Source organism: Gouania willdenowi, chromosome 24 (genome assembly GCF_900634775.1).
Source record: "Gouania willdenowi chromosome 24, fGouWil2.1, whole genome shotgun sequence".
Lineage (NCBI taxonomy): Eukaryota > Metazoa > Chordata > Actinopteri > Blenniiformes > Gobiesocidae > Gouania > Gouania willdenowi.
In genome coordinates, this window is record NC_041066.1 from 10,989,944 (window position 1) to 11,003,208 (window position 13,265).

The 13,265-nt window shown below is 39.2% G+C and overlaps 1 protein-coding gene across 3 annotated transcripts in view; it reads right to left on the bottom strand.

Moving 5' to 3' along the window:
• sesn1 (sestrin 1) overlaps nt 1–13,265 on the bottom strand; it is a 62,107-nt gene that overhangs the window by 15,587 nt on the left and 33,255 nt on the right. The gene's annotated exons all lie outside the window — the stretch shown is intronic.

A 13,265-nucleotide genomic window follows, 5' to 3' on the forward strand; every position in this document is an offset into this window, starting at 1 on the left:
AATAAAATTTCAGATACTGTGCAAAATGTGCGTTTTGAAAAAGCAATAACAACAAATGTGCATGACTTGTATTAACCACAAGTAAATTAATATAAGGCACTAACTTAGCGAATTAAATTATTTGTTTTGTATTTTAACATTTACAGAATATAAAGGATAAAATAAAAGGACAGATTTCCAAAAATGTTCAGGATATTGTGCAAGATGTGCAAAATGTAGCGGGCGAACTATGCAGAAAGGCCAGTACCTTTATTCAAACTAGTTTTCTATCTGAAAACCCCATCATCAGCCTGTCAAGTTTGTGTTTTTCCTTCACTTTTGTTCTTACCAGATGTCTCGCTTCTATTCACTACAAACAACAGGTCAGACATGACATATAAGAACTATACACACTGAAGCCAGCAGATTTAATGTCCTCAAACAAGAACAAGTGGCAACACACACACAAACTCCGTGAACTTGCACAAGTGTGTCATCCTTTTCACACTGTGCTCGACGACTTCCTCAAAAATGTCGACACATGACATATGATCATAATATTGGGAAGTTTAAAAACACGTGGGGGGAAAAGTACAAATTGCCTACCTAAGCATTCTGTTTTCCTGAGCTGGAATGTGTCAATACATGATCAGGTAGCATATTTGGACTATTTTAGTAACCACAAAGCCTCAAAGTTAGAATAACTCTTAATAAAAACAATGTGAAAGTGTTTAATTACAATGTTCAAACTTTGAGGAAAAAACAGTTAATTTCATTCCTGTGTCTGTCTTATGTGTAACAGTCCTGCAGTTGACAGTCTGTTCAATCTGAATCATCCAAAATTATTAAAAAAACACTAAATGCTCGATTGAATGTGATATATCAATGAGCATAGTTGTGTAGCCACAACAATAGCAGTTAGCATGTAGGTAGCTTTTGGCTTAGCTAAACTTTGGCACCAACTGCAGCACCAGTTATTAAAGAAAAACCTTTGTTCAAGGTGCAAGGTGTTATTACTATGCATGCAGTTTTTTTTTAATTTAATGTTTTTTGTTCACTTCTTATAGATGTGCTGTACGATCGTGTCCTGCCTTTTGACATCGATGTCCTCTCCATGGACCCCGTAACCCCGAGAGAAGTAAGCTTCTACCTTGTGTGTGCGTTTAAGTGGTCTTGGACTCTCATGCCTCAGGTAGTGTTGGATATATTTGCACTGTGGTTAATCAGTTTACAAAGACTTGTAAGCTGAGAAAAGAAACCAAGAGCTGAGAATGGTTCATATCTTTCTAACTTGTGAACTCAGAATCAGATTTATCTACATCACAAACCATTAAGCATTACTTCAAAAACTTGCCTAGTTTGTCAGTTGATTGCATCACTGAGTATTTGCACCAGCTTCAATCTGAAGAGGGGTATTTAATTATACTGTTTTTGTGTCAGTAGTGGCAACCCGGTGCCCGGGTAACCTGCAGGGTGCAACTGGGCCGTAAATGGTCTTATATAACATAATAGGTGGACAAACCAAGATACAGCCAGGTGGTCGGGCTGTGTTTCTTTGAGGTGACACAGATCATAAAATGAAATGAATATACAATAAAGTAAAACGGTAAATTTTAAATCAAATCAGAAGTAAATAACAATGGTAAAATGAAGAAATATGTTTAAAGTGTATTAAACAAGCATTTTAAATATGTTTTTGTTTTTTTCTTTGACGGTGTCAAATAAGGCTATAGAAATATTAGCATCTGTGGGTGGTGTAACTATTACTTTGATCACCATAATCAACAGTTGTCTGTGATTGAGTCACTGATAATTTCAGTGAAGGGGTCATCGAGGGCATTCACATCGTAAGAAAAGACCAATGGAAAGAGTAATGGCAGAACAATGATTAAAGGAGAGGATGGAGGGAGAGGATTATTTGACCAGCGTGTGGAGAGAAAGCGCCTCGTACTTTATCATGGATAAGTAAACAGCCTACATCCTCTGGAGTGACATCATTGTCCCCGAGAATCAATAACCAGCCACTTCCTGGGCAGCGGGGAAAATCGATGACTCTGTACACTAGATTACCTATCTTTGCCCACTCACCTGAGGGTTGGGGGACACACACACACAAATCACACACTTGTGTACACACTGTGGATGCTGTGCACATACGTGGAAAGCATTATCAGAAACAAACTTTCTCAGCAAGGCGAGCGGCGCTGGAGCCGCTACAGTGCAGAGTCAGCTTATTATGGGATTAGTGAGTCCACAATGTGGTGTAGGCTCACCGTTTAATTCTAAAGGAGATAAACGCTCTGCCAAATCAGATTTCTATCAGGTTTCTCATGCACACACACACACACACACAAGGACTAAGCTCCAATCTGCAAATCTCCCATTTTTGCACAGTATCCTCAGGAATGTCTGTTCTTGTTGGTATGCAACTAAGGTTAAAAGGTATTAAATAGTCAAGATATCTGCTCGAAATGCAGTGACTCATAAATGAATGTCTGACATCAGGATGGAGCTGCTGTAAAGCTGGCTGACAGATCTGAAGGTACATGTGTGCTGTGAGTTGATGTCAGCTGAGCGGTAAAAATGCAACGCTCCCAGCTTTTGCCTCAAAAAATGTGTCTTTAAAGAATAAATTTCAGCTCTTAAAGTCTCACTTCTGTTGACGTGAGCAGGCAGATAACTGACAGGCCTGAATGAGAGAAAATAATGAATAACTGAACTCAGTCCAGTCCACCATCATCTGTGTGTGAGTCAGGGAGAGACTTGTGAGCACCACAATGTTAAACTGATGGGACAATAAGTCAGCTTTCAGAGGGGACAAAGAGTGTGGGTCACTGTAAGAAATACAAGCATGATTTTATAGAAAAAAAGCAAGCGGACAAAGCACTCGTGATTTTTCAATCGTGTGTTAAAGCAGAACTAAGTAACTTGCGCTTAGCGCTCCCCCTAAAGGTCCCCTTTGGTTACGTCACTGTCGTAAAAACTTTGCACTCCCCCACCGCCTGCCCCACCCCACAGCTACATGCACACCTTTACTCTACCAAGACGGTTGCAACCGATCACTGAAAAATTGTTATACAACAGAGACACAAAGGGTGCTTTCACACATATAGTTCCATGTGACCATGTGAACATTATGAGGAAGAGAGACAAGTAAAATTAATGAATAATGTGGAAGGGAGTGTGGAAATGTCTGTTTGTTTGCTGACAAAGTGGCTCTAAAAATGGATGGATGGATAGATATAGATATAGATAGATAGATAGATAGATGATTTGTGTGTATGCTGCCTGATGGAGAGCTGGGTTGTGAGTGTGTGCGCGTGTCTGTTGCCGTGACAACAGTGTGTGTGATTGCTGCTGAGCTGTCACTGCATGAAGTTGCTCCGTTCCTTGGACAAAGGTCTTCTCTGCCTTTTTTTTATTTGCTGGCTCCGCCATGATATAAGTTTGAGAAAAGTGAATTTGTAGACAACCGTGTGCAGCCACAGGGCTGGTCATAATCTAGCATTAGTTTGTATTGAGCTGCCGTAAAGCAGTACGTCTTGCCACCGGGTCGGAGGCAGGAAAGTTACAAGTACTGTTTTCTGGCCAGAGACAGCAGGGGGGATGAAAGACCCCCCAATAACCACATAAACACTTGTATTGCCCTCACAGGGACTACGAGAAGGATTTATTAAGGTGAAAAAGTTACTTTGTTCTGCTTTAACCAGTGGTGCTGTCTGTTTCTGTCCATCTGTCAGTTTGCTACTGTGTCCGTCTGTATGTCTTTACGTTTTAGTTTAGTTTAAGTTCCCAAAATGGGGTACGCAAATTGTCATGGGGGTACATGAATAAAAATTCAAAACAGCGTGACAACATAGAAAACTATAATAATAAAAGAGCAGCAGTCAGGAGCCTCCATGCAATGCCACACATTACACATTGGCCTTTGTAAGACCGCCCCCAAGGGGTGACAGAAAAAAAAAAAATGACAGGAGCTACCTTGCTCTGCGCTAGCCAAACATGCTTGATACCCTTTGCCACCACGTACTGGTGGCAAAAATATTTTCAGCTTTGAGCAAACATGAAAACAAAATACGATTTAAGACTCAGACGCTCTCAAACTCAGCCAAACATTGCAGAGTTCTAACCTCACCCTTCTCACTAAAGTTGTAGTGAGTTGTATTTCACATTTTGAGGTTATTATTATGTTCCATAACTGTTATATGCTCAACAAATGTTTGGTAGATTTCTTTTTCCAAAACAAAAGTTTGTTTCTCAATAAAAATGTAGGCTAATTAATTAAATAAAGCGAACAAGTCATAATTCTGAATAAGATGTTATATTGTGTGCTACATATTTTTTTTATTCCATATTATTTCTCAACAGGATTGATACAATTCAGAGATAAATGTCACTGTAGGTAGGGCTAAATTGTATAGGACGTCACATTACATTATTATGTTTTTCAGGTCTGCAGGAGTAGGGGGTACATGGCTTCAGGTTAAATGTCTGAAGGGGTACGGTGCTGAAAAAAGTTTGAGAACCACTGTTCAAGTCTATGCAGAGACACATCTGTGTCTGCACTGGCAAGTATTTCAGCGTCAGTATTTCAGCTTTCAGCATTGAGCTCTCTTTTTCTCATTGTGTGTCTATTATTGTCTGTGTGAGTTACATTTCTTCTGACTCTACACTTCAGTGTGTGTGTGTTTGTCTGTGTGTTCCTGTGCAGCTGCTTTGGTTTGTCTCTATGCATGTCAGCCTAGTTCTGGGTAACTGTTATTGTCATGCTTGTACTTTTTTTCTGTCTTGTGTGTCTATACATTCAACAGGCCCGACTCTGTTTGCTTTTACATATCCGTGCGAGCTTGTGTAGCTCTCTCTGTCTGTCTGTACATTTGTATTCTTCGGTGCAACGGTTATTGTCTGTACTGTAAGCTGTACCGTTTATGCGTTGCCTTTGTAATTCAAACTATTAACTCGCATAAACCTGTTTGACTTAAAAATCACGATGTAAACTGTTCGAGCATCAGTCTGTCTTCTAAGAAACTTTAGAGATTTGTTTATTTACGAACTGGAAATCTTGACGCAAACCAGTTTGTCGGAGCTCAAAGATGAACAATGAGCGTTTATTCTCCCTCGAGATCCATGATCCAATCAATGTCTGCATGTCTGGAGAGGAAACGGCTTCTCTTTATGAACCAGGGTGAAGTGAAGGTGTATCCTCTCTGTTAACACGAGAGTGAAGCTGATTGCAAAGACTGTCCCGCTGGTTCAGGGTGCTTTCATCATGGGACTCCCACAGGAAAGCTTTGCTCAATACTAAGAAAACACACACACACACACACATTGTCAAACAATGGACAGTGGAACTGTGCCATAAGGAAAGCCTGTTGTCCAGTCACTGGGCAACTGGGACAGCAGATGGTCATCTTCCCTTCCACTAACACTCAGCAGACAGTTTAGGGGAGGGGGTGGGGCTTTGTAAGGTGGTCTCTGTTAGTGCATACCTTCCACCTCAGTGCGTGGGAATGACAAAAGCCGTAACCCATAGAGCTAATCAGCTGGATGCTGGTTATCTGATTAAGTCTAAACAAAGTTACAGCACAGAAAATTCCCAAAGCCTACAATCGCTGTCCACTTTATTACCTCCACCAAGCGTGAAGCGCAGAAGTGGTAAAGTTATGTTTTACTCTTCGTTTATCTGTCAGTCAGTCTGTCAGTTAGCAAGATAACTTGCTAAATTTTCAGGAAAATTGATAAATGGGAGAAGGAACAAGTGATTACATTTTGGTGATGTTCTGGCTACCAAAAGAAATATATATATATATATATATTGATTATCAATTAATCTAATAGTGTACATAAAATCAAGGTCGGACTACAACATAGGGTGGAAATCACAAGATGGGTGAAAATGAGCTGTTGAGCAGAGGTCTGCGCTCCGAGAGTGATTTTCTAGTTAGGTACTGTGTTGGATTGAGTCTTTGTGCTATAATAATCTCAGCCAAGTGCTGGAAAACATTCTTGACAAATGTTCCTTATTAGTTTTTGTAAATGTGTTGGCTGTAAATGTACCCTCCCTCCATTAATGTGAGGCCATATCTTTTGCAACTGGAAGTCATGTTCAAGAGACATTTAATTCTAATTGTCGAAAGAAAATATTGGTCACAATATTGCACCAGCAGCCCCAGCTGGATATGTAAGACACCAAAATTCCAATTCCTCTGAATGCTGCAGTAGAATCTGATGCTTATCAAACCAGGTGTAGCCGTGATGGGCTATGAAAGGGCTGAGTGATTGATGAGCTCACTATGTACACCTTTTACTGTCGGTTGAGGTATATGAGGTACGACTTGACGATGTATACATATTTTCTTTTATTTGTTCACCGTTTGAGTCCAAACCAATGTGTCCATTACTACAAATAATTCACCTTTCAACCTCTGCTTATCACACAGTGTCTGGCAATCAGTGTTGTAGGTGTTGCGGTCAGAAACCATTTGTGCTCTACCCCGTAAAGCAACAACCCGATGTCACAGAAGGTTTCTACTCACATACAGCATGTGAAGCACTTTATTAATACATATACACCAATATCATGGCCATTACACCAGGAATTATTTTCTCTAACAATCAGTGATGCACAATAATGTCAGCCCATTATCAGTATCGGCTGATATCTGCATTAAAATAATGTATCGGATATCGGCGATTCCACAGATATATCGTACTGATTTCAGGAGTTCTTGTAAGTCAACAGAGGCAAGAAGCACCTAATCTCAGAGTAGAATAGTCCATTGAATTTATCGATTTCCAAACTGTTTGATTTTTATCCTCATATATAGCTGTGACACAAAATGCATGGATCTAAAAAAATACAGTTTTTACCACTCAATGACAACATGTAAGTTGGTCAGTAGGTATTAACAGTTTAAAATAGCTTAGGCTGCAAGTATCTTCATTGTTTGGTTTAAAAACAATTGTCATAAATAAATATGAAATGTTTTACATAATGTAAGTTGAAGTATTTTTTTTTCTTATTTTGCACAAGGAATGATTACTGATATTACATCATATTTTAGCTTTATCTTGTCTGCATATGCCAGCGGGCCAAGATGAGAAAGAGTCAGCAGTACAATCCCAGTAGATGAGCTATTTCTGAATAGCCAGACCCTGCCACTTTTAAAGGCACCTACTGTATTGGTTTCATTCATAGGATACTTGTTTGAACTGTATTATCCACTTAATCCTTTTATTGTCTACATTGCGCAACAGATTCAGATGGGTCTGTGTAATTAGCCTTTAGCATTAGCGAGTAGTTGAACATGTGTACCTAATGAAGTGGTGGGTGATTGTGTGCATGTGTATCAGCTGTGTCTTATAAAAACACAATCCCCTCTGGTTAGCCACAGATCATGTCTGATAGGCTCAGGCAGAAAAAGTCGGGTAAAGGTCGGTGCTTTTGACATAAAGAGGAGAAAAAACAGAGGAAACTTTCATATCCTGTTGACCAGTTGACGAAAAGCTTAGATCTAAGCCCATGCAACATCATTAGTGACTAAAAAGGTGAACGCAAGGTAGATGGGCCTCTAACTTTCTGTTTACACCATATAAACTCTGTTTATATGTATCTAAGCTGATTGTTACAGAGAGAAAAAACAACAGTTCCTTCCACTCTGTTGAGCGTCTCGGCTTTCATGTTTTGGAGGCAATTTAACTCATAACAAGAGCATTCTCGCATAATTAAAGGAGTGGCCGGATGATGCAGGATCGACATGTGCTTAAAAATGAGTTTAAGTATGTTCAGGGAAAACAACTGTGCATGAATGGAATCTCTGTGAGGCGAAACTCACTCAGGAAAACATGTTTGTTAGGGAGAGTTACGTCACAGAGGAGAAAGAGAAAAAGAGAGGGAGGGAGCTTAGCAAAGAGGGAGGGAGCAAAAAGAAGAAAAAAAAGTGGGACAAAAATGACCATAGGAGTGTTGAAAGGTAAACAGTGGTTATGCATATGTGGGTTATAGCTGTGTATACGTGTGTGTGTGCAGTCACTCTACTCAAGTCTCAAAATTCTGGACTGCTTGCTGACTTTTCACTGAAGTTGTTCACCCCTATTCTGGCAATGGATCAATCACTACTGTTATCTCATTAAACACGTGCCAAATAATCTTATTTCAAAGTTGAATTTATAACAAACGATACAAAACATAGACCGTCTGAATGTGCCAGTGTGTCTATGAAAATATATTAGACTTATATGTACATAAAAACAACTGAGTCAACTGTCATTGATTGCTTCAAGGCGTTTGGGCGAGAGCCAAACTTTCTCTGCCTTTCTAAGAAAATGAAGTGGATTCCTGAAAAGCCTGGGGACAGCCTTCACTTCGGTGCTCAACCATTTCTGCACAGTTCAGAAAAACAACATCGGCTGCCAAGCACTTTTATTTAAAAAAAAAAATAAAAAGGAAAAAAAAAGAGTTCTCTTTTTGTACGATAAAGTGCACGACTATGGGGAGTTAGGAAAAAAATACTGCAGGTCGTGACCTACTTACTTTCCCTTCTCCCTCCTTCGGCACCCCAATTATATATATTCTCCTTTCCTTGAATAACAGCAGTAAAGAGTTTCTTTGGCTTTGGCCTTCGAGCAGACCGAGCATCAATTTGATAAATAGCAGGCCCTCTCAAAGCAACAGATGCTACGACTCAAACCCTGACAAATTTGTCAGCGCTGCCAAGAAAAAACCCACAGCTTAGTCTCTCCATGGATGCTCTATATAGAACCTGCCTGCTGTGCTGTGGAGCGCTGTGAGCAGGAAGAGAGCAAATGAAAAACAGGGCCATGCTACTGCAAATCTAGTAAGACCCAATCTTTGCTTCCAATGCACAATTTAAATCACAACACCAGTTGGCAGAAATAGACAGATTTCTTGAAAAGCGCTTTTCTACGAAGGGTTGATGATGTTTTCTCTCCAAAGCCAGACAGATGCCTTTCTCTGAGAGATAATTTGGTGTTATTTGGCTGGAAAATCAGCAGGTGAGATATTTTAGGGACAATGTTTGTATGGTGAGGTGCAAACGAAGCAGTTGATAGGGCTGTCCATGCAATCAGTGCTGCTGTTGTGTGATAAAAAAAACAAGGGCGTCAGAGACTTTTACACAGGACCAAAGGCCAGTCTCACACAAATACTGGACAGTCTGGAACACTCATAGAGATGTTACTCCAAACACATGTATAAGGAAACAAAATCAGCCATCTTAAAGAGGATATTTACATGTGATTCACCAAAATCTCTGCCACCGAAAGTTTACGGCCGAAAACCGAAAATGCACTTTTGGGATATTTTCGGCCAAAAACTTTAACACGAATTTACACAATTGCAATGTTTTAATTTTAGTGAGGTTAGTACACATTATACCCCTAAATGCAATGATACTGTAATTTGGTTTTCTCATTTTCCGTTTTTGGCCAAGAATTTTAGTGGATCCCTAATATCTAGATCTAATTATATGTAGATCATCACTCTCGTCTACACTGGGCTAACACTTTTATTTTGTAAGGCAACATGTAAGTTATTGACTGAGCACTGATAAAGCCTGTTTAAGCCGGTCAACAACAATCACATGGCAAGTTAACAACTGGAGTAGAAGTATAAGTCTCTTGATAAGACGTATGCACGAACACAAAAGATACAGGATTAGTGGAACCTTAAAGTTTTAGTAAATTTGTTCACAACAAGGGTTAGGGTTAGGCGTGTCTTCTCCTCTGGACAAACAGCCTTAGTGGAGCCTTTACTATTAGCCAGATTATTAAAAAAAATGAAAAAGAAAAGCTTCAACTGCAGGAACAACAGGAGTACCAGCAGCCAAGGGTCAAAACAACAGCACCCAGACAGGAAGCAGATGCATTCTTCTGTGTTGCAAGAAAACTGATATTTCATCAATGAAGGAGAAGTTCCAAAAAAACAGCAGTCAATACTTTTCTGTGTAGAAGCTTTTGCATTTACGTGCCATCAGTGCATCCGAATCCACTCAATAACAGGAGTCAGTGACTCATGTCAAAGTCTATTCAGGTGATAAAAGGTAAAAGAGCGAAAGGGTGACAGAGATCAAAGTGTGAGAACTCAAAGTGACCGGACACAGGCTGGTGTTTGATAGAAAGTTCTCACCGCGCTGACATCACCATGTGGGAAAGGTTACTCTCACTGTGTCTTCTCTTATCGGACTCTGACCTCAGAGGTGCAGGGTTAGTTTGTGCACGTAGTGCTGAGATCACATAGAAACACACTGGACTCTCATGTGCCGCCTGACGTCAGAAAGATATAGGAACACATGTACTACATACTGATGAGAAGCTTGAATACACGTAGAACACACAAACCTGCTGATATCCTGCTGTCCTAAGAGCTGAATCAGTCTGCTTATGTGTGACTAAACAGAAGCTAAGCTAGTATGAAACCAGGGTTGTGTGTGTGCAGGAAATAAACAAAAACTGTAATGAGATCAAGTGCAGGTGTAGTGACTAAAGAACACAGTGAATAGAACTACAGGTAAAAATTAACAATGCTTTTATAGTGTTGTTAAAATACTGGAAAGAGCGGTGACGGAAATGTATACAGACTTATCGTGCCACCTTAAAGCTTTATAATAAAAAAAAAAATTGATTCATTCTCACGTGTCATGTGGAGGTAAGCTACATCTAAAGCCACTGCACATGTCTGCTCTGCATGTGCTCACTTAAGCTTTCACATGAAACCGTGGAAACTGCTAGGTTCCAATATAAAGTACCCAAGCATCCATAAAATGTAGTAAAAAAACAGAAACAATCCTAAAAAATATATAAACTTCACAAAATACTTTTTCAATATAGATAGGTAGACAATCATCTTGATGTGCATTGTTTCTGTATTATGTGACAATTCATTAAAAAAAAAAAAATCAACTACTCAACTCCCTTCCTGCTGTTTAAACAATACTGCATAATGTAAACATACTAATTTAATACAGACACAATATTTTAAATGCTACAAAAGCAGAACTTTATTAGGCCAGGATACCGGACTCAAAACTTCACTCACTTTGTTGTTGTTCTTGTTCTTGTTGTTGTGTTAAAACTAGTTAAAATTGCTACTCGTCTGTTATTCGTGAAAACGGATCGGGCTGAAATTTGGTAGCTATAATCTATGGATGTGTACGCATCGACGCTCTGAGCCCAATTTTCGATTTGTGACTCAAATATTGCGACAGTTGGTTGTACCAAATCATTGACGCATACCAATATACAGTATGAATGGGGCCTATTACTCCATATGTGCCACGGGGGTCACCGGGGGCCCCATTTTTCAAATGACTACTCCTCCGTTAATGCTCGTTGAATTGTAATTTCACATGGATATACTATGAGCGAATGTCAACACCCCCTTTTCCGGTAATTTCTAAATTGATCGGAACATATTCATGTGATATATCGTTTCAAAGGCAATTCAATGTAGAGTACGATTTCACGTCGCACAATTTCATTTGTTTTACTCGGTGGAACCGAGTCATTTCACTGAATTCTCGAGAACGTGGTACGTGCTATTCGGCGAGGGCCGTAGTTCAGCAGAACTTGATTTTATTCAATTTATATCATCAGGTATCAGTCCTATATCATCTCACATTGAGCATATACATACATTTAAATATAACCAGATGCTCCAGAGCCAAGGTAACTTTTTTTAAAAATTTTTTCCAGGATACAACTGCAGCTTTTGCTTTTATTTAAATTGTAGTTAAATTGAACACAAGCATTCAGCATTATTTTTTATTAATGATAATATCAATGTATTGCAATAGTTTCAATTAGACAGAAAACCAGATTATCATAAACCACTCCAGACTTTTTTTGACATTCACATAATTTGATGCGTCATTAGGCTGACATAAACATACATTGCATAGTATGTATATTTCACAACCACGCTTACATGATGCCCTGTGTTTTTCACGGGAATGTCCTTACAAAACCAAAACACACAGCTGCGTTGAAATTTCTCAACAATAGCCCTCAGTCATACAATACATGTTGACAGCGAATGGCAGCGTGCACAGACACACAGGGATGCCTTGGGGTCTTAGAGGTGCGGCACATCCTACAGGCATGAAAAGGCAAAACATGTGTTACTGTCCCCTGAGTCTGACTGTAGGGTCAATAGAACATCGAGTCCCTTCCGGACAGGGGGCAGGACCACAAGCGTGTGTGAACCTTTGAGCTTGTGTGTCACCTGACATCCACTGAGCGTCCGTGCACTGCACACTCACCGATGATGGCGTAGCTTCATTGGACACTAGTAATGGTTCCGTATTTCTAGATAGAAGAAGGGATTGTCTATCACCTCCCTGTTAAAGGGACTGGAGGTGCTTTGTGAAGCTGGTGTGTCCGTCACATGTAGTACACCAATAATTTAGAAAAACACCTTGTGTATCAGCTGCATGCAAGGTATGATGCAACTTTTTAGATACAGATATGTAATCCTTTTTTAAAGCTTAATTGTTCCTTTTATTGTCAACTGTGTTGGTTTGTAGCTTTATTTAGCATCCCAGTAGCCAAAGATATCAGGGTTACTTTTGATGTAGATGAATCGGACAAGGACAAAAAAAAGACATTTCAGGTAACCCCACGTGGGGTCTCAATCCCAAGGTTGAAAAACACTAAACTAAAAACATGCATCTTTACAAAAACAAACAATAGAAAAAGTAGCAAAAAATGACTATCAATTTAGCACATTTGAACTCTTACCTGAGTTTGTACACTATATTAATAATTACAGTTTCACATATATTTCTATTTATTTATGTATCTGACTGCACTGTATATAAACAGAGGGCTTTTAAGCTTGATTATGCATTTAATTATAAAATTAAAATCAAAGCTATGCAGAGGTCAGATCCTAGTTTTGTGTTCAGACTTTTACCAGTACACACACCCATAAACTCATCTAAAACACAGATATTATATTACAGTAATGTTATCTTGATCAATATTACTCATCACCTTAAATTCACATTCAATACGAAACCAGACCATAACCACAGACCGCTGCCAGGCGAAGCGCTTTAAGCAGAATATGCATGAGAGAAGTGTCGCTGAAAAACGTGAGAAAAACGTGAGATCGCTTGAACACAACATGCAATCTCAGGCCTATTACTAAGACTTTACAAGGCAGTAATCACTTTTTCACTACAGCATAAGTTGGTTAGATAAAAGAAATCAGCATTTGAAAAAAAAAAAAATATATATATATATATATAATTAAAAGTATTATCTTT